This window comes from Eleutherodactylus coqui, chromosome 5 (assembly GCF_035609145.1).
Source record: "Eleutherodactylus coqui strain aEleCoq1 chromosome 5, aEleCoq1.hap1, whole genome shotgun sequence".
Classification (NCBI taxonomy): Eukaryota; Metazoa; Chordata; class Amphibia; order Anura; family Eleutherodactylidae; genus Eleutherodactylus; species Eleutherodactylus coqui.
The window spans coordinates 25,556,752-25,584,221 of record NC_089841.1 but is presented as its reverse complement, the minus strand read 5'-3'; the positions used below and the strand labels follow the sequence as shown (position 1 = coordinate 25,584,221).

General features: G+C 45.0%; 1 protein-coding gene and 2 pseudogenes across 2 annotated transcripts in view; all 3 read left to right on the top strand.

Moving 5' to 3' along the window:
* Positions 1-27,470, top strand: part of LOC136627324 (zinc finger protein 585A-like) — a 525,937-nt gene that overhangs the window by 98,095 nt on the left and 400,372 nt on the right. The window lies entirely within an intron of this gene.
* Positions 1-27,470, top strand: part of LOC136627322 (zinc finger protein 420-like) — a 417,405-nt pseudogene that overhangs the window by 122,017 nt on the left and 267,918 nt on the right.
* LOC136627158 (zinc finger protein 850-like) overlaps positions 1-27,470 on the top strand; it is a 65,098-nt pseudogene that overhangs the window by 5,497 nt on the left and 32,131 nt on the right.

The following is a 27,470-nucleotide window of genomic DNA, read 5'->3' as shown; positions in this document are numbered from 1 at the left end:
CGAGAACAGTTCCTGGGAGTATGCCTGTTCTGAATCTCTCCTTTTCCCAGAGTAACCAGGTTGGGAGGAAGGAGGATCAGCCTGAGGATTTAGAGGTCCAGTCCCTTGGCTAGCGTGAGTGGACTGCATGTAACTAACTGGGTGTTATTACTGGACGCGTTATCCGTTATTTACGTCATGACCTGATCGCACTGTTGTGCTTTTAATAATGATCTACCACGCGGACCTGCAAAATGTTAAATGAAGCATAGATGCGCTCTACTAATCCTTCAGCAGCAGGCACTGTTTCACCCCACCCGGGACCTCGGCCTCTGCCCACACCCTCATTCGAACGCTCACATCCTTGACCTCGCCCCCTAGCCCTAGTCTTTATCATGTTGTACAATGCACTTGGTCAAAATGCAACTCAAACTGCGAGTTATTTTGCGTACACTTATAGACCAAAATATACACCGTAAACGGTAATAGTATACTGTTGTTAGATAGCGTGGATTGACAGGACGCACACAGGGGTATATAGCGTATGCTTAAAGGGGTTCTGACATGAAAAAAAAAAATTTGTACTCACCTTGCCTGGCCTGGCCCGATCGCCAGGCATGTCCCCTCCAGCCGACATCTTCTTCTGTGCCTTTAAAGCAGAGCAGGAGCGGTCAAAAAGACCGCTTCCTGCTCTGGTCCGTCCGTCAGGCACTTCCGAGGTCAACGGACGGACCGCCACAGCAAGCACGTCACAAGCAGTGCTTGCTGTGGGCGGCCCGTCCGTCCGGCTGAACTCCGGAGTGCTGCGCATGCGCAGTGGAGACGCAGCCCGTCCTGACTCCTGTCAGAGGGCACCTCTCCACTGCGCATGCGCGCGATCCCGGAGCGGCGCGGCTGCTGGAGGAAGAAGACTGCCTGCCGGGAGGCATACTAGCACTTTCTGCTTAGGTTAAGCAGCGCTGCTGATTAGAGCCACCTGATTGGCTCTTCGGCACCACGTGACTGCACAGCGTGCACCAATCAGGTGGCTCTAGTCAGGCTGCTTAACCTAAGCAGAAAGTGCTAATATGCTGCCGGGAGATGACCCCCCGATGTCAACAACAACAGGAGACAAGGTAAGTGTAAGATTTTTATGCTTTAGCAGCCATTAACCCATGGGTTCCCTGGGTCCATTAGGCAGACCAGGGAACAATGGCTGCTAAAGCATAAAAAAATTATTCATGTCAGAACCCCTTTAAAGCCCCCCAAAAATAAAAAAATGATAGGAGTTTTGTTACTTCCTATCTCCACTCTGTACACCACTTGCAGTATACTGCATAAAACCGGTAACAGTATGCAGTATACAACTGGGATGCTTGAGAATACTTTGTGCGCACTGCTGCTCCCAGCCAGCCAAACTGCTGATGCACGCAATGAGAGGAGTTGTACTCCTAGAAAGGACTGTTGGGTTCTTGGAGCAAGGATCCCTGCCTAATCGCAACCTCTACCCTACGCTATCGTTTTCCCTGAATTCCAGCAGGTCTGTCCCTCAGCTTATGCAGCATGCGTGTGAGGCGAGCCTCAGGTGACCTCCCACACCCATTCTATCTAAATCAGTAAATAGATAGTCCTATGACAGGCTATCCAATGCCTATTCTATATCGAGTGCTAGAAGAAGCAGTGGTGAATTCTGGGATTGTGCGATGTGGACTAGGTTCAGAATTATTCTAACATTATCAGGGGCTTGTCGTGCAGGTATAAAACCCACCATGGTCCTTGTGGATCACGGAGGGAAGATATTTATTCATCCAGTTGGCAAAAATACTAGTAAAATTTTATAATCCAGGTTTTAGAGGGAAATGGGGTGGTTATTCTTTGGGGTGGTGTGGTCCTTATTGGGTTTAGGAATTACTATTATATGAGCATCTAAGAACTCCTCAGGTATATGTTTTCCTAATAAGAGGTCATTGTACAGATGAACCAGGGGGTCGATAAGGGACTCTGCAAACTTTTTATAGTAGAGGGCAGTCAGCCCATCAGGCCTTGGGGCTTTGCCTAGCTTTAGGTTTTTTTATGGTTTCTTCTACCTCCTCCACCCCAATGGTTTGGATTAAATCAATTGTTGATTTGGGTCTAGTTGCAGTAGGGAGATCTCGTCCAAGAAGGACTGTGATGCTAGTGGGTGCCTCTGTGGTTTATATTTATAGACGGAGCTATAGAAATCTCGAAATGTCTGTGCAATTGTGTGGGTATTTGAGGTGTAGTTCCCGTTGTTGGATGGGATAGAGTAATCTGTGAGTCTCTCTCTTTGCCTAAGCTTTGTGGCTAACAGCTTATCGGGTTTATTAGCCAGTCAGTAGTAACAGGCTTTCGTCCACTGGAGGGCCCTCTCAACCTGGTCTGTGTAGAGGAGATTCAACTAAAGCTTAACATCTCTTATTTCTTTAATCTGGGCTAAGCTGGAGAGCTGTTGGTTCGCTCGCTCCAGGATGCCCAACCACGCTCCAGGTTTACTATGTTCCCAGTTCTCTCTAGCTTAATGTGTCACGCGATATTAATGATCTGTCCCCTCATGTATTCTTTATGTGCTGACCAGACCCAAACCGGTTGTGAGTTGGGGATGACATTCGTATCTAAGTAGGTTTTGAGTTGGTCATTAATTTAGGAATAAGACACTGGATTTTTAAAAGAGGTTCATTAAGTCTCCATCTTGCAGAGTGTGAGTGTGTGAAAGTTGATCCAGGAAGTGCAATATAACTATATCATGGTCTGACCAGACACATGGGATATTTCTGGCCTGAACCAGTGCCGGCAGAATCAAAGGGGATACGAGGATCTAATCTATGCGTGAGTAAGGCTTGGGCAGAGAGAAGGTGTAATTCCTTCTTGCTCCATGATTCTCCCTCCATACATCCGCTATTGCCAAATCCACCAGTGCGGCCCTCAATGAGACTCGCTGAGCTGGACATAGTCTATCAAGACCCGAGTAAGAATAATCCATAGAGAGGGACCGCACCATATTGAAATCTCCTATCCAATAAATGTGAGTATCTGGAATGTTTCGGAGTTTATTGGCTACCATGGAAAAGAGTTTATGTGAATTTGTGGTAGGAGCGTAGGAGTTAACTATTGTTACTTTATTATCATAGAGAGAGCCCTGCAGAATAAGGAATCTGCCCTGTGGATCAGCTTCCATATGGGTGACGATCAGGAGGAGAAAGTTATAATCAGGATAGTAACCCTCTGGTGTTTCTTAGGGGCTGTTGAGGAATATATTTTAGAGTACTGGGGGTGAGGAGGAGAAGTGAGTCTCCTGTAGGCAAATAATGTCTGGTTTAAATTTCAAATATTGGGCCAGAGCTTTGCGTCTTTGTAGAGGCACATTAAACCCCTTAACTTTATGAGATGGGATAACTACCATTTTGCTGATTGTTTATTATTATATCTCAGTTCTTGGATGAGAGTCTCCATGGTTTCTACCCATTCGAGGCCTAGAAGGCCCTGATCTAGGAATTACAGCCCTTCCACAGGGAGCTTGTCTAGAAGATCCTACATATCGGAGGAGATAGACATAGTGCTTACATGTGGATATTACCTTAGATAAAAACACATAGCTGGGAAAACTTACAACTAACAGAAACATAGCCACAATGTATTGGGCTTGTAAACGCAGAGTGGTCCAGACGTCAGGCGCGTTCCCCATAATATGTGAGACACCCACCACGTCCAGGGACGTTTCAGAATAGCACTTGAACAGCTAATCGCCCAGGGTGGCCCCCAGTGATAAGGAATGTCTTGAAATGTCTCTTGGGGGGTCAGAGAGATGCTTTGTAAAGACTAGCAGATGAATAAAGTCCAAAATTACAGCCCCCTCCATGTAATTCCCCACCCCAGGTGATGCTGTGTTACATATGGAAGAGTACCGTATAGTCCCGTAGTTGAATGGAGCTCCACATCACTGGGAGGGCCGATCTTGGCATGGAGATACAGTCATTGACCAGGTTCTCATTGGCCGCTGGCCTCTGGGTGTCACGACATTCGGAGAATCGAGGGGAATTCTTTCTTCCACCAAAGCACATCTTCCTTCTTCCAAGATTCAGAAATAATATATTTGCTGGATGATCTTCACGTTCAATGTGAAGGGGAAGTTCCATCTATAATGGATATTCGCTCTTTGTAAAACTTGAGTGAGAGGTCTCAGACTTCTTCTTTTAGCCAGAGTGATTGGGGCAATATCCGCATAGATCTGGACAGACCTCGGAAGCCCCAGGAGCACGGTCAGATTTTTTGCAGCTGCTGGTATCTGGTCGCTCATCGCGCCATAATGGAGTTTGAGGACAATGTCTCTTGGCAGATTTGGGTTGTTAAGTGTGGCCAGGGCACGGTGGATACGGATGATACGTAAGCTTTCTTAAAGGGGTTCTGACATGAAAAAAAAAAAATTGTACTCACCTTGCCTGGGCTGGCCCGATCGCCAGGCATGTCCCCTCCAGCCGGCATCTTCTTCTGTGCCTTTAAAGCAGAGCAGGAGCGGTCAAAAAGACCGCTTCCTGCTCTGGTCCGTCCGTCAGGCACTTCCGAGGTCAACGGACGGACCGCCAGAGCAAGCACGTCACAAGCAGTGCTTGCTGTGGGCGGCCCGTCCGTCCTGGCTGAACTCCGGAGTGCTGAGCATGCGCAGTGGAGACACGGCCCGTCCTGACTCCTGTCAGAGGGCACCTCTCCACTGCGCATGCGCGCGATCCCGGAGCGGCGCGGCTGCTGGAGGAAGAAGACTGCCTGCCGGGAGGCATACTAGCACTTTCTGCTTAGGTTAAGCAGCGCTGCTGATTAGAGCCACCTGATTGGCTCTTCGGCACCACGTGACTGCACAGCGTGCACCAATCAGGTGGCTCTAGTCAGGCTGCTTAACCTAAGCAGAAAGTGCTAATATGCTGCCGGGAGATGACCCCCCGATGTCAACAACAACAGGAGAACAGGTAAGTATAAGATTTTTATGCTTTAGCAGCCATTAACCCATGGGTTCCCTGGGTCCATTAGGCAGACCAGGGAACAATGGCTGCTAAAGCATAAAAACATTATTCGTGTCAGAACCCCTTTAAGAGACTTGTGTTAGCAGCGCAGAGAACAAATTAGTTGCAGCTTCATGGATGTTAGTGATAGCCTCTGGCATACCTCTGATTCAGATATTGGCCCATCTACTTCAGTCTTCCAGATCCTCACATTTCAATTCTAAAGCTTCTATCTGCTCAGAGTAATCTTCGCCCCAACTCGTTCCTCATCCAGGGCATCTACTATGTCATCTGTCTTGTGTTTCAGATCCGTAGTACGTTGTCCTAGATCATGTATCTGGCCGTTGATATCGCATAGTGTAGATTGTAATTCTGCTTTAAAGAGATGTTGAATACGAAGAAAAAGCGCTGTAACTAGCGATGAGCGAGCATGGCCCTTAGCGAGTATCTCCCCGCTCGAGAGAAAAGGTTCGGGTGCAGGCGCGGGGGAGCTGTGAGTTGCGGCAGTCAGCGAGGGGGGGGAAGGGGGGCGGGGGGGGGGGGGGAGAGAGAGATCTCCCCTCCGTTCCTCCCCGCTCTCCCCCGCAGCTCCCTGCTCGCTGCCGGCACCCGAACCTTGTCTCTCGAGCGGACAGGTACTCGCTAAGTGCAATGCTCGCTTGAGCAATTGCCCTTAGCGAGTATGCTCGCTCATCACTAGCCGTAACGGAGTCTTCTGATGTTGATAGTGGGAGGACAGATAGGTCTCCTAGCGGTGGAGATGTTGGGTTGTCCATATGTGGAGTCTGAACCTGTGACCTCTCCAGTTCGGATGGGCTGGGTCGGGGGCTTGAGAATAGTTCTGGGAGTATGCTCTGGGATGTAAAAGGTCATGATTTATTCTGTTTGCTGTTTTTCTTTGTCTTAATGACAGACTTCAATCCGGCTCTCAATGAAATATTCAGGATGGGGGTGGAGCACAGGTCACGAGTGAAGAAGAAACATCGTGCCCGTGTATGTGGCCTTCCAGCTTAGTGGGGGTCCTAGTGGGTCTGCTGCATATAACTAGAAATAGGAAATTGAATTGGCCAGCAGTACGGGGGCCTGAGCAGATTCCGCTGGTTGTGGTTCTTTGCAAAAATCGCTGTGCATGAACTGTAGAATATATATGTACTATCAGAGCCTGCCACTAGGTGGCGGCAGCATCCCGGTAGAAAGGATTTGTGAATGCAGTATCGAGATCTGCCACTAGATGTCATCAGTGCTATGGGGGGATGTTGAATGGAGATGCAGTTTCATGTTTCGCCACTAGATGATAGCAGTATCTTGGAAGGAGATATTGTGATGTGTCTGACAGTCCCCTTGGTCTGGAGCGGGGGACGGGCTGACTGCTTCTGAGGTCAGTTTTTGACCTGCCTCCTTTTTCTTTCCCCCCTTTCCTTCTCTTCAGCTCTTTTCTCCCTATCCTTTTGCTTTATTTCTGTGTTGGGCTTAGGTGGGAGCGGTGGGGAATCGGCAACACTCACCCCCTCAGGCATGGTGATCGAACACTGCAGCTGAGCTCCACCTGTGCTGTGCTGCCCTCTGCTGGTGTGTCTGAGCTTGCAGTTTGTCCGGTGGGCTCACAGGACAAGCCGTGGACACGGCCTCTAGGCTGGTTGGCTGGGCAGCAAAAACCCAGGCTGCGGCTTCAGACCCGTCACTAGGCTCCAAGTCCCCTCCGGCCCCCGATCTTCAGAGGAGTGATTGAATTAGGCCTGATGTATCTTCCCATTCAACTGGAGTATAAACTATATATGGATGACATGTGATACCGTTATAGGTGATAACACAGGATGGGCATTTACGGCATGGACATGAAACACACCTATGTGAGCAGGAACTACTATTCATTATATGATGTCTATACTGATGAGGGAGAAATGGTTTTCCAGCTTCGGTACTAAGGGTCCTTTTACACTGACCAACTCTAGATCTGATGTAACCAGCGCTGATCGGTAGGCAGGTCAGTCGCTGCTGGTTTACTTTTAGTTTTACATGGGCCAAGAATCGCTGCTATGAGAACGAATGATCTTTAGTCTGATGGCTGATGCACATAGGCCGGCTGGTCATCTCCTCGGTAATATGGAGGGAGGTAAAGCTGAAAAGCGAGTGTCAATAGTATGTCCGCTCAGGGATGTCTGGGCCATGTAAAAGAGATTTAAGGAACCATTAATTCCTATTAGACTCATCAAGCTGCTGTGTGCTAACACAATACTGAAGATGGAGGCAAAGACCCCGATAACAGAATCCAGAATGTGGAGACATAGACCCAAAGAACAGAGGATTCTTTAGAGGATGTAAGTCTAGTGCTGGAGTGTCAGGGATGTTGCTCACCAGAGACTTGGCAGGAAGACACCGAGGTGCTGATCATCATGAAGATCCCACTCAGACAGCCACTGTTTCCCATCTGACTTCTATCCATCTATTTCATAGACCGCACTTAGATCCTTTATAGCCAATTAGACTATTAACATGAATGTGTTTTTTATATGGTTCACAGCATGTCCTATTCTGGTTTGATTCACGGACCAGAATCAGACATGCAATGTCTACTGCCTGCCAGCATGGGGCAGCACACAGTCCGTATGTGCCCATGTGATGTCCAATGCGAGTTCTCAGCACAACTCGCACTCAGCCATCTGAATATGGCCGACCAGATAAATCATATTTCAGGTGTCACATCTTATCTCTCAGCTGTGAGTGAATGCGGTTTCTTAGAATCCCACTCCCTTACATTGTACTGTAGATTATACAATTCCGCAGTGTGTGATCTCACCGTAATACTCTTCCAGTTGCCATAAATGGGCACAATTGGGAAACAGATTCCGAGTAGTTTCATCCTAATATAACGTCTGAGCCGATTATAAGGGGGTTGGAGATAAAGTAACGGCTTACAGATGTGTTTTCTAATGGCTCCAAAGAGTTAGTTCAGAATCAGGAAGAGTCTAATGGCCGGACCGCCATCAGGGCAGGATAAATGGTTACAGAGGCCCCCGCTGACCGCTGGCTGCTGCCTGCCTGTCAATAAAGATATCAATATGTCCTGAGCCAAGTCAGTGATCGCCAAGTCAGTGATTACACATGACTGCTGCGTTAGAAGATTCTGCTGCCGGCACCCCGTCAATTGATTTCAGGGAAGGGCTTTAAATATAAGCCCTTCCCTAAAAATCCGAATGAAGTGTGACAGCTGCGGTAGAGAATTGAAGAATTCCTCTGCTGCATCTGTCACAGATGTGGACGATGTAGCAGCGGAGAATTATTTTTACTAGAGGGATGAAGGAAAAATCTGCCGCATGCAGCAGATGTGTTCTTCATCCTTGTGGGGGTCACGGCAGCCGCAGATAGGTAGGTATAGTTCTTATTTTTTTACACTAAAGGTTTTCTTTTTCAGGGAGGGGCTTATGTGTAAAGCCCTTCCCTGAAAAAGAATGCAGGGGTGCCGGCAGCAGTCGCAGCTCCACTGAAAACAATGCATGGACCTGCATTCACGAGTGTTTTTGCACGTACATAGTCACGCACTGATGTGCGCACAAAAACACGCTCGTGTGAAGCAACCCGCAGGGTGGAAACACTCGGCGCAGTTGGCCACACAAAAACCTGGCATAATTACATGGCGACTGGCTGCAGTCGGTGGGCACGGTCTGGTTGTGTGTGACCGGCCACAATGTGTCCTTTCATCCATGTTTATTTTTTTAACAGGAAACAGAGCCCCAGAACCAACCTTAATACATAAATACAATACCAGAACCAAGGTCATAACATAATTACAACACCAAAACCAAGCTTGGTGATGTACATACATACAATACCAGAACCAATCTTGGTACGTAAATACAGCAACTGAGCCAAGCTGTGTACATGTAAACAGAACCAGGAACTGTATTTCCCCTTTATGACCAGTTTCAGACGAGTGCATTAAGGGCACAGTTTACAGATGTATCGCAGCCTGACTGCAGGTCTACAGACCCGAACTTGCGGCACGACAGGGAACTATGAAGTATATAGGCTGCAGGAAGAAGCAGGGGCATACAAAGAACCCTTGGGGACCTAGAGCAAATCTCAGACCCCCCCCCCCCGGAATAAATTAAAAAGTATGTAATATATTATTTTTTTCCTGTTTTCTTGCAACAAAACTTACTTCTCCTCCCTCTTCCCATTAAGCTGCTGCTGCTGCAACCACTAGTTGATAGTTCAGTGCCCCTCCCCCTCCCTTTGCATCCAATAATATGCCTATTGTGGTCTTACTTTATGTAATATTGCCCCCTGCCATGGCCTCAATTAGTAATGTGACTCGCTCTAAGGCTTCAATCAATAATATGACCCCCACTCTGTGGCCTCAGTTAGTATTGTGACCTTCTATGCTCCCAATCAGTGGCATAACTAGAGTCTTATGGGACTCAGAATAAACTTTAAACACCAAAAGGTATCAGCTTCATCATCCTCCAATGTCCCCCAAACAGACCCCATGTTCCATTGCCCCATTATCCTCCATTGTGCGCTCGCTCTCTCCGGCTCACAACGTGACCTCACTTCTTTCCCCCCTGTGCAGTCAGTCAAACTACAGTGAACGCTGGAGCCAGGGAGGGAGGTCACTCTGTCAGCCTATGAGAGAGCGGGACATGACAGTACCGTGAGTAAGACTGTCAGCACTAGTACTTGCAGGAGTCCCCGTACCTTTGAGAGCAGCGGCAAACATGGTGACCGTAAACCTCGGCCTGGAAGGAACATGCCTCCCTGCCCCGTCCTGCCCTGGTCTGATGTGACAGCATATCGCATTATTGAATGCACTAAGCTGTTTTACAGATGAGCAGTTCTATATTTGCTGCCCACCGTGTGTTACTGACATCCGGCTTCATGGGAGATTTCTTTATGGAAAAACAGAAACTGATGTTGGTGCAGAAATGGCCGAACTCCATCTGTATGGAATATACTATTCCTGTAGCTACCGAGGACAGGAGCCCGGGTCTTGTGGAGGACTCTGCAAATTACTCTTCATGACCCTTATCAGATCCCCTATATTGATGGAAACCACAATTAGCTACTTTTAAGTCCCAATTCACATCTGTAGTTTTTGATGATTTGTTCTTCACTGACAATCACTTGGTGTTTAAGTGAGCTGCAAACCAAGTGACTTCGAAAGTTGAGCGATTCTCACTCACTTTCTCTGTCAGGATCCGTGTTTACATGGGCAGACAGTCATCCATAATGGCTCTCTTCAGTCATAGCTCTAGCAGCTGTCAGCCTGTGTAAAAGCACCCATTGATGATGATTACCTTTTTCTACATGACTTGTTATTTGTATAGAAATGTTATAAAATATCAGTATCATTTTTAAAGTCTATAGTATTAAAGAATAATCAACTTTATTCTTGGCAGATGACGGTATTGGGAGCTCAGAGAGACATCTGATATCTGCAGATTGTAAAGCAGAGGATTGCGGTATCACACAAGATACATATGAAGAACCTGCCATTATCCCAGATATCTCCTCAGCCCTTCACAGCAAAGATCCATCATCGGATCCTCTTATACAGGTCCCATCTTCTGATTCATCACAGACTGATGAGCAGAATAGATGTCACAGGAGGGGAGAAGATCATAGAACTCACACAGGGGAGAAGGCATATTCATGTTCAGAATGTGGGAAATGTTTTGCTCACAAAACACATTTCCTGCGACATCAAGAATTTCACACAGGAGAGAAGCCATTTTCTTGTTCAGAATGTGGGAAATGTTTTACATGGAAATCAAACCTTGTTAGACATCAGAGAACTCACAGAGGAGAGAAGCCATTTCCTTGTTCAGAATGTGGGAAATGTTTTACAGAGAAATCAGTCCTTGTTACACATAAAAGAAATCACACAGGAGAAAAGCCATTTCCTTGTTCAGAATGTGGGAAATGTTTTACAGAGAAATCAGTCCTTGTTACACATAAAAGAATTCACACAGGAGAAAAGCCATTTTCTTGTTCAGAATGTGGGAAATGTTTTGCAGCGAAATCAGTCCTTGTTACACATAAGAGAATTCACACAGGAGAAAAGCCATTTTCTTGTCCAGAATGTGGGAAATGTTTTATAAAAAAATCAGCCCTTGTTAGACATAAAAGAATTCACACAGGAGAGAAGCCATTTCCTTGTTCAGAATGTGGGAAATGTTTTGCAGCGAAATCAGTCCTTGTTACACATAAGAGAATTCACACAGGAGAAAAGCCATTTCCTTGTTCAGAATGTGGGAAATGTTTTGCAGCAAAATCAGTCCTTGTTACACATAAGAGAATTCACACAGGAGAAAAGCCATTTTCTTGTCCAGAATGTGGGAAATGTTTTATAAAAAAAATCAGCCCTTGTTAGACATAAAAGAATTCACACAGGAGAGAAGGCATTTCCTTGTTCAGAATGTGGGAAATGTTTTGCAGCGAAATCAGTCCTTGTTACACATAAGAGAATTCACACAGGAGAAAAGTCATTTTCTTGTTCAGAATGTGGGAAATGTTTTACAATGAAAAAGCACCTGGTTAAACACCAGCAAACTCACACAGTAGAGAAGCCATTTTCTTGTTCAGAATGTGGGAAATGTTTTGTAGCGAAACCAGCACTTGTTAAACACCAGCGAACTCATACTGGAGAGAAGCCATTTGGATGTTCAAAATGTGGGAAATGTTTTACAGAGAAATCACATCTCTTGCAACATCAAAGAATTCACACAGGAGAAAAGCTATTTCCTTGTTCAGAATGAGGGAAATGTTTTATAGGAAAATCAGCCCTTGTTACACATAAGAGAATTCACACAGGAGAGAAGCCATTTTCTTGTTCAGAATGTGGTAAATGTTTTACAATGAAAAATGACCTTGTTAAACACCAGCGAACTCATACTGGAGAGAAGCCGTTTGGATGTTCAGAATGTGGGAAATGTTTTACAATGAAAACAGACCTTGTTAAACACCAGCGAACTCATACTGGAGAGAAGCCATTTGGATGTTCAGAATGTGGGAAATGTTTTAGAGAGAAATCACATCTCTTGCGACATCAAAGAATTCACACAGGAGAGAAGCCATTTTCTTGTTCAGAATGTGGGAAATGTTTTGCAGCGAAATCAGTCCTTGTTACACATAAGAGAATTTACACAGGAGAAAAGCCATTTTCTTGTTCAGAATGTGGGAAATGTTTTACAATGAAAAAGCACCTGGTTAAACACCAGCGAACTTATACTGGAGAGAAGCCGTTTGGATGTTCAGAATGTGGGAAATGTTTTACTCACAAATCATGTTTACTGCGACATCAAAAAACTCACACAGGAGGGAAGACATCTTTTTAAGCCTGTTTTGTCAAACCATACAAAAAAAAGGTAAAAAAAAAAGTAGTCACATGTCATACAAGAAAAGGGAAGTAATTTAGTGATGAATAAGAAATGTATGTATTTACCGATGAAGAGCTGTTAGTCAGAAACAAATATAATCCAGATAACCCACCTTTATATCAGCCGTGTACATAGAATATTTCACACTGATACATATAACTGCGTCTCTAAACTTGTTTCTAACTGTTCATAAAAGTTTACTTGTGTAACTTACATGTTTGTATTTGGGCCGATCTTTCTTCTTCCTTTAGATGATGTTTCCACCAATGAGCCCAGCAAGGGCGTCTCCCCTCCATCTCATCACTATAGGGTCATATACTAGGAAGAGTCGCACACAGTAATATACAGCTGTGATCACATGGGAAAGGTTCTACAACTTCAGTGTAACATATCAGACTTTATTTATACTGGACTATACAACTTGGGGCGCACAGACCGATAAAACAAATGATTTAACTAAAACAGGCAGTATTGGTGCATTTCAGGGACACAGCCCCTTCCTCCGAAACAGTTTTGTAAAGTACAATAATTAAGATAGGAGAGTAAATAGAGGGGAAAAAAATGGGAGAAAGGAAAAGAGATGCACAAAAAAGTACACATTATCAGTGGAGAGTAAAAGTATCGAACAGATTATGTGCTCGGGGGTTTGTGAAGAATCGCTGTATCTGTTAGTTTATATAGTTAGTGTGATTTAGTAAGCAGACTAGTATTATGTATGGATCATGAATAGAGGAAGGAGGGTTTGTTAAGAGTAACAGTACGCAACCTAAGTTCACTCTACTCCAATATCATTGATAACTACATAAATAGTCCAGACAATCTGAATACAGAACTGGCTAAAATAATAATAACAATGGCAAGAAAAACGATATAAGTACTGTTATAGAAATTCATCAGATTAGATAGAGTTAAAATAAGAGTCATAGATGACCACACACCTTAGAAGTAACCAGATGAGACTAAGTGTTCTGATTTTGACAAAGGAATATCAGCTCTTTCCATGAACTGCCTCCTCATCATTTTTTATAGATGGGTAAAAGAAAGTGGTACGATATGCATAGACATAGGTTGTCTCACAAGTATGACAAAATCAAGGCATATTACTAAATACATTCTAGGCAGAAAAATAATCTTCCCAGGCTGAGATGGTCTATGATTCTATAAGATGGTCGACGTGATGTTGAAATCAGCATTTGCAAATATTGAGTTGATATCATGTGGTTATTCAGTTAGTCCATAAAGAACATCAGAAAACTCACACAGGAGAGAAGCCGTTTTCTTGTACAGAATGGGGGAAATGTTTTACTCACAAATCAGATTTACTACGAAATCAAAAAGTTCACAGCGGAGAGAAGCAGATTTTTTAAAACCTGTTTTATCAAACTGTCAAAAAAGGTAAAAATAAAAAAAGTCAAGTGACATGTCATACACAAAAAAGGGAAGCAATTTAGACAATAAGTGATAAATAAGACTTGTATGTCATTACCAATAAACATCTGTAATCCAGAAACAAATAATATCCAGATAACCCACCTTTATATCACCCGTGTATACAGAGTATTTCACACTGATACTTATAACTGTGTCTCTAAACTTTTTTCTAAGGCCGCCTGCAGACGGCCAGGTCGGATCCCACTGTGAGAATTTTGGCAGCAGGATGCGGACCCGTGCCGCTGCAGAGACCTGCGGCTCACCCGCTCTCAGCGTCTTCTGTTCCTTCTATGCGCCGGCTGATTGCCAGCTGGCGCATGCGCAGAGTGGAGCCGGCCCGTCACCACAGACATTTCTGTGCGGGCCTCTGCGAGACCCGCACAGAAATAGAACATGCCGTGATTTGTTTTGCTCCTGTGTCTTCACGCGGACAAATCACGGCCATCTGCATAGGATTGCGGTTTGTAATGCAATCCTATGCAAGCAGACATGAGCAGAAATTCTGCAGGAAATCCCGCCGCGTAATTTCTGTCCGTGTGCAGGGGGCTAACTGTTCATAAAAGTTTACTTGTGTAACTTACATGTTTGTATTTGGACCGATCTTTCTTCTTCCTTTAGATGATGTTTCCCCAGAACCAATGAAGATGAGGGAGAGCTGTTATCTATTATGTGTATAAGTAGTGAGGGGAGAATCACTGCAGATCCCGGACTTTGTGGAGTTTATTAGCACATTTTTTGTTTTGAAAATGATCATTTCATAGATGATCGTAAGAACCGTATTACGCCACTGACCCCAGCAAGGGCGTTTCTGACCCATCTCATCACTATAGGGTCATACACAGTAATATACAGCTCTGTTCACAAGGAAATGGTTCTACAACTTCAGTGTAAAATATCAGACATTATTCATACAGGACTATACAACTTGGGGCACACAGCCCGATAAAACAAAGACTATGATTTTCACGCTCAGATGAGCTCTGAACACGCCAGATTTCAAGGGAACCAAGAGTTTTACACAGAAGTGACAACTTGGGAAAGCTGCTGCGATATAATAGTCCATATCAGGGTGAAACATTTATAAATCTTGAAGATACTGCCAACAGAAATACATAAGATATTGCTGAGAATTCCAGCCTATCAGAACCCGGGTGCACATCTCCATAATCCAGTAGGATGTAGGAAAGGTTTTCTGTGCCAATTGCTACCCTGAGAGGAAGCATTAGCCCCTTTAACCCCTTGAGTGGCGTGTTTCCTACCACCCTGTCGTGCCCAGCAGGGCAGGTTTTTTTAAAATGGTCTAATCATTGAATTTCAACTAATTTTGCAGTTGCGTCTCAAGAGCCATAACTTTTTCATTTTTCCATTGACATGGCCATATAAGGGCTTGTTTTTTACGGGACAAGTTGTGATTTTTTAAACAGGGGGGAGGAAAAAAAGAAATGGGGAAAAAAGAAAAAAAGGGGCCATGTCATTAAGGGGTTAAATAATGCATTAACTTCCTTCTCTGGGTCATTACGACGCATGGATACCACATGTGTGATTGTATTTTTGATTTTTTACAAAGTAAAGGAAGACAAGTGTTTTATTATTTTTTTTATAATTTTTTTACTTTTTTTTTTTTTTTACATTTTTTTTTTTTGTCCCTTTAGGGGACTTCCACAGGGACCCATCAGGACCCCTGATCACATTCGGGGGTTCGGGGGGTCCGATGGTGACAGCCCTTTAAATGCTGCAGTGACAGCCCTTTACATGCTGCAGTCACATAGACTGCAGCATGTAAAGGGTTAACACAGCAGAGATCGGAGGTTTTCTCTGATCTCTGCTGTAAGAGCTGGTACCTAGCTGTCCTCTGACAGCCAAGCACCAAGTTCTCCCTGCCACAGAGACCATCGACTTGCTTCTGACAAGCCGATGGTCTCTATGGAAACCTGTAAACAAAGCAGGAGATTGCCGGCATATCGGCAATATCTTCTGCTGGTTTCTCAAAGCCCTTGCTTTGTTCTCTGTGGCTCTGTGCAGGCAGAGCACACTGCCACAGCTTGTGGCATTGTGCTCTGCAGCTCCCATAGTGATACATAGCCTGGAAATCTTCCGGGCTATGTCGCTATGAGCAGTGGAGCTCGTCCCGGGAAAATTTCCGGGCGTGCCACTCAAGGGGTTAATATGCCAGGAATCAAAGAAATCTGCTAGATTCCAAGCACGCTTATGGCGACAATTAACTTGCAGAAAATTAATATTCGTGGACTTACGGCGTTACTCTTTTCACCAAGAACATTTTTGAAACCACAGAATTACCTTGATTCTTCTTTATTGATTTAACTAAAACAGACAGTATTGATGCATTTCAGGGACACAGCCCCTTCCTCCCAAACAGTTGGGTAAAATGCTAAGTAAAATAATTGAGATAGGAGAGTAAATAGAGTAAAAGAAATGAGAGAAAGGAGAAGAGATGCACAAAAAAGTACAAATCATCGGTGGAGAGTAAAAATATCAAAGTATCGAACAGATCATGTGCTCGGGGGTTCGTGAAGAATCGCTGTATCTGTTAGTTTATATAGTTATTGGGATTTGGTAAACAGACTAATATTATGTATGGATCATAACTAGAGGAAGGAGGATTGTATTGCCTAAAACATGTCCATCTCCCACATACCATGAATTATAAGCAGGATTTTCTTGTGACAATAACGTACGGAGGCTGAACCAACTTGAATAGACAGTGTGTCTCTACAATTCCAAGAAGTTGTACTATGTTATAATTAGTTGAGAGTTTTCAAAAGGTCAGCGTGACCCTTCCTGAAGTCTTACAGATAACAGGCCTTCTTAAAGGGACTAGATTTCTCTAACAGTAGCAAAAACAAATGGTATGGACCGATTAAAAATAAACAAATAGACCGATGTAAAATATGCATGATATCTGACCCAAGTTAATTAAAAACAAGGCATAATGAGTGTAATTGTAAACATTGGGAATATCGTGCACAATTGGTTATAACTAGGGATGAGCGAGTATACTCGCTAAGGCACTACTCGCTCGAGTAATGTGCCTTAGCCGAGTATCTCCCCGCTCGTCCCAAAAGATTCAGGTGCCGCCGCAGGGGGGGGGAGGGCTGCGGGGCAGAGCAGGGAGGAACGTAGGGGAGATCTCTCTCTCCCGCTCTGCCCCGCTCCCCGCTGCAACTCACCTGTCAGCTGCGGCGGCCCCCGAATCTTTAGGGACGAGCAGGGAGATACTCGACTAAGGCACATTACTCGAGCGAGTAGTGCCTTAGCGAGTATACTCGCTCATCCCTAGTTATAACTGTAAATTGGAGGTAGAAAAGAATTTTTTTAATGGGAGAAAATACTGCTAGTAGCAAAGAAAATAAAATGGGAAAATTAGACTTACCGGAGGCTTCAGGAATGGAGTTCTAGCCACACTGTTAGAAAGAAGAATGATTGGTGTGGACTGGATTGCTGGGGGAGTGGGGATATATTGCCAGCAGTGATGGCGGGAATTTTTTTTTAAAGAGTGCACATGCACAGTTGGGTGCGAGGAGGCTAACGAGCAATGGTCCTATGGATAGTAAGGATGTATCTAGAGAAGTACCAGATGAAGGTCTCTGAATACATTGGAAGAGTGTGGTAATCAGCCGATAGTGTTGGAAGTAAGGAATGCATGCTAGCTGGACAGCGGAACCAGCAGCAAATTTATGAGTTGAAAATGTACAGCTTAATAAAATACATGTACTTAAAAAAAAAATTAAATAAAATTAATTTCATAGGTTGTCTGTATATAGTGGATTGTGAGGGCCTTGGTAATAGAATAAAAAGTGATACGATAGATTCACTTGTTTATATATTCTTTTATATATAGTATCAAGAGGGAGAGTGAAATGTAATGCATGAACTGCCTGCATATAATGGGTCATATATACCTGTAATGAATAGAAATAATATGATACATTGTGGTTATATTTTCTAGCATAAATTTTTCCCTATAAAAAAATTAAGCCTAATTAATTGTAAGGAAAATGTATGTGTTTACCAAGGAGAAGACAATCTCAGATCTCGTGTAGAAGTCTGGGCCCCTAGAGAAATACAAATCACAACAGCCTGTTGCGGTATCAAATGATTTCTAATTTATTCAAAGGTGTATGTGGTTTATATACCATAAATGACATCACAGGAAAAGTATCTACCTCCAAGAATAACTACAATACATGATAGGCTACCACTAAAAATGATTAACATAAGTTACACCTTTTAAGGTATAATTATAATATACAATGAAGCCACTATGATTTCAGTGAGAAGTGATGCAAGGGAAGTGGTCTGAGAGTCTATCTGATCTTCTGTTTGTCTTATCTCATAATGCTGTCTGGTATATAGAAAAGGTTTAGTTTAACCCCTTGTGGGAGAATGACTATGAGAGGTTCGCCATTTTGTGTATTTTCTGTTGTAAGCTGTGAAGATGTTAAGATGAGGGGAGGGAACATTCCCCACAAGAATTGAAGGAGCAGTATATTGTGTCAAAAACCAGGTCAAACCAGTTTTGACTAGCAGAAGACATCTCCAGGGCTCAAGCTACAGCTGCATGGCCAAAAGGAATGTTTTTGTGTTAAAAGACAGGAAATGGCTGGAGAGAAACAGGAAGTATCTCCTTTGGACAAGTCAAGAATGAATAGAGCATGCTCAAGGGAAGCAACTCCCCTGTGAATGATCTCACAGCTACCTCACAAATACCTCCCTATGAGAATGACCTATCAGCACACTCAATGCTGTAACAGGACCCTGAATGACCCAACTTTCTGTCTTTGAAACCTTATATAAACTTTTACCCACCTAAATAAAATTAAAACCTTTTTGGTGCACATGATGTAAGCGTGTGGTCCTTTAAAGGGTCTCCAGGCCTGTTCATTATTCCTATTTAATATGGCACCCACAATATATCGAATAGCGAAAATTGCGATAACAAATTTGGAGGCACTGCTGAGATGAGAATAATACAGAAATTCCATCTTCTCTGGAAGCAAGGCGACTTCAAAGCAGAGACGGACAGATAATGAGCTCAACCAAGGTAATAAGTTTTATTCTTATACCTATACCATCTCTCCTTCTCTCCTATTATCCGCCCCAGTCCGGGTGAGTTGAAATATTCTGAGTCTGTATCAAAAGAACTATGAAGTAGGTATACTGTGTGTTTTTTTTATGTTGTCTGTGAAGTAATGCCCTGCGTGTAAAAAGGTGTGAGTTATGGGTTTTAGATTGCCTCTGTAGTAGTGAATGGTGTTTGGACTGTGCAAGTTAGGTTTTAAAATGTGTAAGATAAACTGTTAAAAGAAAGTAAAAAGGTTATAGTAGCAATTGTGCTGGTTAAAAGCAGTGTGATGTGTCCATGCGGTGAGAGAGTTTTCATTGTTCAACATGTGGTTGATGAGGTTCACTTTGTTAGGTGGGGAAGGGGTTCACATGGAAAGCTTATATTTGCCATGATTCAGACATCAGCTCAGAGCATTTGGCTTGAAGTAATGGATTCCAGACAGTAGAGGCTGTCTGAGGTGTGCCGGCATAGAGTATTCCCTCCGATTATGGTGGGCCAAACAGACTGTTGAGGATTACAAGGTGGTGCCAAAAGTACAGATCTGTGCTATGAGTTACGGGAGGAGGAATCTCCACTAGAGATTTTCCAATTACGACATAAAAAGCAGGGGTAAAACTGTAAGTGCTTATTAGTGAGATAAGCCTAATCTGTGTTGTGAGGTGTGCAAAAAATCTAATACTAGTGTCATAGAATATAAAGTGTTAAGTTTCAGAATACAATAAGTGTATGCTTATTACCTTGCATTGGACTATTGGCCCTTAAATAGAAGATTAAAACCTATGCTTTGTAGTGCCGGTAACTAGGCTTTTAAGATAAGAAGTCAACAGGCAAATTAAATAAGGCTAAGCTATGTTAACAGAGAAGACTCACAACTATAGCAGAAATAGTGTCTAATGTAACAACCATATCCTGATTGTACTGATTTCCATGAATCAAAGTCAATCAGCAGCACCAAAAACAACACTGTGAGAGTGCTCGCCACCTGGATCCTGGACACACAGGGATCCCAGAGTAATGGAAGATAAATGGCTTTTGCGGATAACAGCACAGGCATCCAGGGAATAATTGAAGAGTACTGATTTCCATGTCTAAGATGACCCTTAAGAGCTTTGAGACTATTTGGTCAATAAGCCTTATGATCAATCAACTTTGTCACCAATGTAACACTAACCTTTGTACCAAGTAACTTTTGAATAGGCCCTCTTCCTTCTGTATAAGAATTGCTAATGTTGATAATAAAGTAGAATTCATTGAGTTCTCATGGAGAAGTGTCTTGACTAGAGATGAGCGAGCACCAAAATGCTCAGGTGCTCGTTGCTCGAGTCGAACTTTCCGCGATGCTCGAGGGTTCATTTCGAGTAACGAACCCCATTGAAGTCAATGGGCGACTCGAGCATTTTTGTATATCACCCATGCTCCGCTAAGGTTTTCATTGGTGAAAATCTGGAAAACCCAAGAAAGTGATGGAAACGACACAGAAACGGATAGGGCAGGCGAGGGGCAAATGCTGGGCTACATTTCAGGTTCCCAGGTCCCACTATTAAGCCACAATAGCGGCAAGAGTGCGCCTCCCCCTAACAATTTTTACTTTAGACAAACCCTCATTAGTAAGCCACACCTTAGCTAAGTACCACACTACCTAAGCACAAGCACTGCCTGCGGGACACACCGCTGCCTCTTCTCCTGGGTTACATACTGCCCCCCCCCCCCCCCCCCGCATGACCCAGTGTCCACAGCGCACACCAAAGTGTCCCTGTGCAGCCTTCAGCTGCCCTCATGCCACACGCTGGCCTCATAGCCACACCACCCTCATGTCTATTTATAAGGGCGTCTGCCATGAGGAGGAACCGGAGGCACACACTGCAGAGGGTTGGTAGGGTCAGGCAGCGACCCTCTTTAAAAGGGGTGGGGCGATAGCCCACAATGCTGTATAGAAGCAATGAGAAATCCAATCCTGTGCCACCTCCGTCAGGAGCTGCAAACGTGGGCATAGCAATGGGGAATCCATGTGCCACACAGTATTCATTCTGTCAAGGTGTCGCATAGCTCAATCGACACTGCAAGGGGAAAGCCGTCTGCGCTCTGCCCCCTACCCAAGTCAGTTAGTGTCTTTGTGCCAGACAGATCAAACACCGCGATGGGAACTAAGTTTGCACCAACAGCATAGGTGGGTCCTAGGAAACCCAAGACATGAACAAAAAATTGATCTGAGCAGCCAAACATGGCAGACTTGCACCGTGCCCATGACATAGGCCTCGGCCCACAGCTTCAGCAATCCTAGGCAGGAAGCGGACTTTCACTGCACCCAGGACATAGGCCTCTGCACAAACCCTCAGCAATCGTGGGCCTACAGCAGACTCCAATGCTAGCGTAGCTGTGCACGTCTCATTAGCACTGTATTGCTCCTGAAGTTTGTCCCAATGCAGTGCCCCGGATAGTAGCGCTAACGTCAGATGAAATACAGGTGGGCTTCGGCCCACACTGCATGCCCCAGTCAGACTGGGGTTTTTTAAATATAGTCACAGGCAGGTTCAACTCCGCAATGGGAATTCCGTGTGCACCCACAGCAGGGGTGGCTGCCTGGAACCCACTGGTGGTACATAAATACATCCCATTGCAGTGCCCTGGACAGCAGAGCTAACGTTAGATAAAATACAGGTGGGCTTCGGCCCACACTGCATGCCCCAGTCAGACTGGGGTTTTTATAAGTAGACACAGGCAAGTACAACTCCCCTATGTGAAGTCCCTGTGGACCCACAGCAGGGGTGGCTCCCTGGAATCCACCGGCGGTACATAAATAAATCCCATTGCAGTGCCCTGGACAGCAGAGCTAACGTCAGATAAAATGCAGGTGGGCTACGGCCCACACCGCATGCCCCAGTCAGACTAGAGTTTTTTATAAGTATACACAGGCAGGTACATCTCCCTAATGTGAAGTCCATGTGGACTGACAGCATGGGTGGGTCCCAGGAAGCCACCGGCGGTATATAAATAAATCCCATTGCATTGCCCTGCACAGCTATGTTAATGTCAGATAAAATACAGGTGGGCTTCGGCCCACACTGCATGCCCCAGTCAGACCGGGGTTTTTAATACATAGACATAGGCAGGTACAACTCCCGAATGTGAAGTCCGTGTGGACCGACAGCATGGGTGGCTCCCTGGAACCCACCGGCGGTACAAAATTATATCCCATTGCAGTGCCCTGGACAGCAGAGCTAACGTCTGATTAAATACAGGTGGGCTTCGGCCCAAACTGCATGCTCCAGTCAGACTAGAGTTTTTTATGAGTATACACAGGCAGGTACATCTCCCTAATGTGAAGTCCGTGTGGACCGACAAAATGGGTGGGTCCCAGGAAGCCACCGGCGGTACATAAATAAATCCCATTGCATTGCCCTGTACAGCTGAGGTAACGTCAGATAAAATACAGGTAGGTTTTGGCCCACACTGCATGCCCCAGTCAGACACGGGTTTTTTAATACATAGCACAGGCAAGTACAACTCCCTAATGTGAAGTCCGTGTGGATCGACAGCATGGGTGGCTCCCTGGAACCCACCGGCGGTACAAAAATATATCCCATTGCAGTGCCCTGGACAGCAGAGCTAACGTCTAATTAAATACAGGTGGGCTTCGGCCCAAACTGCATGCTCCAGTCAGACTAGAGTTTTTTATGAGTATACACAGGCAGGTACATCTCCCTAATGTGAAGTCCGTGTGGACCGACAAAATGGGTGGGTCCCAGGAAGCCACCGGCGGTACATAAATAAATCCCATTGCATTGCCCTGCATAGCTGAGGTAACGTCAGATAAAATACAGGTGGGCTTTGGTCCACACTGCATGCCCCAGTCAGACCGGGGTTTTTAATACATAGACACAGGCAGGAACAACTCCCCTAATGTGAAGTCCCTGTAAACCCACAGCATGGGTGGCTCCCTGAAACCCACCGGCGGTACATATATAAATCCCATTGCAGTGCCCTGAACAGCAGAGCTAACGTCAGATTAAATACAGGTGGGCTTCGGCCCACACTGCATGGCCCAGTCAGACTGGGTTATTTTATGAGTATACACAGGCAGGTACATCTCCCTAATGTGAAGTCCGTGTGGACCGACAAAATGGGTGGGTCCCAGGATGCCACTGGCGGTACATAAATAAATCCCATTTCATTGCCCTGCACAGCTGAGGTAACGTCAGATAAAATACAGGTGGGCTTTGGCCAACACTGCATGCCCCAGTCAGACCGGGGTTTTTAATACATAGACACGGGCAGGTACAACTTCCTAATGTGATGTCCGTGTGGACCGACAGCATGGGTGGCTCCCTGGAACCCACCGGCGGTACAAAAATATATCCCATTGCAGTGCCCTGGACAGCAGAGCTAACGTCTGATTAAATACAGGTGGGCTTCGGCCCAAACTGCATGCCCCAGTCAGACTCGAGTTTTTTATGAGTATACACAGGCAGGTACATCTCCCTAATGTGAAGTCCGTGTGGACCGACAGCATGGGTGGGTCCCAGGAAGCCACCGGCGGTACATAAATAAATCCCATTGCAGTGCCCTGCACAACTGAGGTAACGTCAGATAAAATACAGGTGGGCTTTGGCCGACACTGCATGCCCTAGTCAGACCGGGGCTTTTAATACATAGACACAGGCAGGTACAACTCCCTAATGTGAAGTCCGTGTGGACCGACAGCATGGGTGGCTCCCTGGAACCCACCGGCGGTACAAAAATATATCCCATTGCAGTGCCCTGGACAGCAGAGCTAACGTCTGATTAAATACAGGTAGGCTTCCGCCCAAACTGCATGCCCCAGTCAGACTCGAGTTTTTTATGAGTATACACAGGCAGGTACATCTCCCTAATGTGAAGTCCGTGTGGACCCACAGCATGGGTGGCTCCCTGGAACCCACCGGCGGTACATAAATATATCCCATTGCAGTGCCCTGGACAGCAGAGCTAACGTCTGATTACATACAGGTAGGCTTCGGCCAAGAATGTTTTCATTGTTGGAGGAGGAGGAGGGGGATGTTTTTAAGGCAGTATGTGTCGTGTCCCCGTGTCCGTGGTTATATGCACCTTACCAGTAATTGCGTTGGTGGGATAGTGGTCGCGACTGTGGACCTATTAGTGCGATTTTATTTTGTTGGTTTTCGGAATGTGGCCAGGATTAAGTGGGCTGTGGTGGGGGACTTTCTTATTGTGTAGTTTAAGGTGAAATTCTAGGACTGCCGCCAGACGGACCACTGCGAAAGCATTTGCCAAGAATGTTTTCATTGTTGGAGGAGGAGGAGGGGGATGTTTTTGAGGCAGTACATGTCCTGTCTTCGTGTCCGTGGTTATATGCAGCTTACCAGTAACCGCGTTGGTGGGATAGTGGTCGCGACTGTGATCCTATTAGCGCGGTTTTATTTCGTTGTTTTTCGGAATGTGGCCAGGATTAAGTGGGCCATGGTGGGGGCTTTCTTATTGTGTCGTTTAAGGTGAAATTCTTGGACTGCCGCCAGATGGACAACTGCGAAAGCATTTGCCAAGAATGTTTTCATTGTTGGAGGAGGAGGAGGGGGATGTTTTTGAGGCAGTACGTGTCCTGTCCCCGTGTCCGTGGTTATATGCACCTTCCCAGTGACCGCGTCGCTGAAAAGTAGTTGCGCCTGGGGACCTAGTAGCGCGGCCTCGCCACCATCATGTCTTTGGGAAGCCTCCGTTTCCACAACTCTGTAACATAGCAGTAGCATTTCAGTGGTAAGAGTATGGACAGACCTAAGGACTAACTAAGGACTTCTAATTTATTTTTAATCTATATTTTTTCCCACTTGTCACAATATTTGACCTAGTTAAGATTTAACTTGTGCATGTACTTCTTCATTCCTTCAAGGACTTCCTGTCATTGATAACAACAGAGACATTCACAGAAGAATGCCTTACAGTTTGTATTTCCCATTGTTAGTAATTATGTTCTTGACGTTGATTTAAAAGACAAACAACATAAAATGAGCCTTTGGCCACTGAAATATACAGCAGAATCGCAAAAGTTCCTGACCAGAATCAGTGCTTTGCTATATACACGAAGACTCCTTCTTGCCTTTCCGAGTAGGGCCTGTGAACATTGAACACAATCAAGGGTCTTGTCCGAAAACAACCCACACACCAAGGTTCGTCCTTAATGTGTCCAAGAGGTCAGTGCCCATGTATCGGATCTGCCTATCTCAATCACTCACACATTCGCTTCATGCAGTATAAGACAACAATACAAATATTACAATATGTTAGTAGGCGGCCGCCCTCTTTGTATATTCTTAGTTACTCTATAACACAATATCAAAGAAAAAGAAGTAGTAGGAAGATAAGAAGTAAAGTTCCTGGACACCCCTGTGTCCCATGCCGTCATCCACTTTTTTACACGCCGCACAGAGTAATTCTTTCCTGTAGCCTTCTCACAATGGCTATGGTCTCACATAGACTACTGCTATTGCCCCTTAACAACCAATTTGTCTATACTTGCCTCATTTATAATACACATTGTAAATTCTACTAACACTAAAGTATACAGAAGAAGAAGAGAGAAGAAAAGTTTAACCATTGCTATACTTACTACACATTATCTAGAAGGCTTCTATATTCTCAGGCTAGTTCGGAAAAATGTCACTGTTTCAGACAGGATGCCCGACTGGCCTCTAATGACGTCTAAGCAAGACGGAGGTCTTTTAATGATAAGAGAGTACTTCAGACCCACCTTTTCACAGCCAGACTGTCCTTTCCCTCTGCAGTGAATTTTTCCCACTCGAAGGACCAAAAATGTAAGGAGAATTTATGTGTTTACCAAGGAAAAGACAATCTCAGATCTCGTGTAGAAGGAAAAGTATCTACCTCCAAGAATAATTACAATACATGATAGGCTACCACTAAAAATGATTAACATAAGTTACACCTTTTAAGGTGTAACTATAATATACAATGAAGCCGCTATGATTTCAGTGAGAAGGAATGCAAGGGAAGTGGTCTGAGAGACCATCTTATCTTCTGTTTGTCTTATCTCATATTACTCTCTAGTATAGGCCCCCCCTGCACACGGGCGGAAATTTTGCGGTGGGATTTCCAGCAAAATTTCCTCCCCTGGACGCCTGCATAGGATTGCATTGGAAAACGCAATCCTATGCAGACGGCTGCGATTTGTCTGCGTGAAAATAGACACAGAAAACAAATCGCAGCATGCTCTATTTCTGTGCGGGTGTCGCAGAGGCCCACACAGAAATGTCTCTCCCAGCGCCCCGGCTCCGCTCTGCGCATGCGCCGGCTGGCCGGCAGCCATCACATCAAAGAGCCGGAGCCGCGGGAGAGGTGAGCGCCGCACTGGTCCCTGCAGGGGCTCGGGTCAGGTCCCGCTGCGAGAATTCTCGCAGCAGGATCCGACCCAGCCGTCTGCAGGTGGCCATATAGAAAAAGCTTTTGTTTAACCCCTTCACTACTTATACTAGCAGGATGCTATATCTTCCTAGTCTACAATCTAATAGCAGAACAAGTACCTGACACATTGCTCTACAATTTTCTTAACATTAATCATGGAGGTTTTCAAGACTTTCTTTTAAACCCAGTGGGAATAATGTGTTTAATCTATAAATCCATTACAGCTCACGTTTTTCAAGGTATCACATCTATTTTCCGCATCCACTGGTACCTATTGCATTGGAGGGACGTATCTTTTCAACAGAGCTTAATGAAAAACTTTATGAATCTTCCAAGAATCCAGTAATGCCAGTTCGTAAGCCTTAGGATTGACAATTCTGATAATCGAAAAGGGTCCCACAAATCGCGGAGCCAGTTTCAATGCAGGAACCTTTAATTTCAAATTCTTGGAAGATAAATAAGCCAACTGACCAACCGAAAAAGAGCCAGAGATAGTGCGCCTGTTAACGTTATTCCTTAGCATGACCCTCCGAGAATGCTCCAAGTTACGACGTACCTCACCCCAAATCTCCTTAAGCCTCTTGACCATAGAATCCGCCGAAGGATTCTCGGACGCCGGTGACACAGAAAAGGAACACCTGGGATGATAGCCACCATTGCAGAAAAATAGCAAAGTTCCAGAAGCAGAATTACAATAATTATTAATGGCAAACTCTGCCAACGCCAAAAAATCTGCCCACTGATCCTGACGATCACTGACATATAACCTGAGGTACTGAATAAGTTCTTGGTTCATGCGCTCAGTCTGCCCATTGGATTCCGGGTGAAAAGCCGTAGAAAACGACAACCCAACTCTGATGCTTTTACAATAACCATGCAAAACTGGGCAACAAACTGTACCCTTCGATCCGACACTATATTTTCACGGATGCCATGTAAATGCACTACTTCCTTGATGAAAGTGGAAGCTAATTCGGAAGCCATAACCTCCTGAGAGGGCCAAAATGTGCCATCTTAGAAAAACGGTCAACTACCACCCATATGACCTAGCGTCCCCGAAAAAACGGAAGATCCGTGACAGAATCCATGGATAAGTGCAACCATGGTCTGGATGGCACCAGGAGTGGCAGAATAGGGCCCTCGGGTCATCTCCTGACATTCTTCCCTCGAGCGCAAACTGAACAGGACTCGACA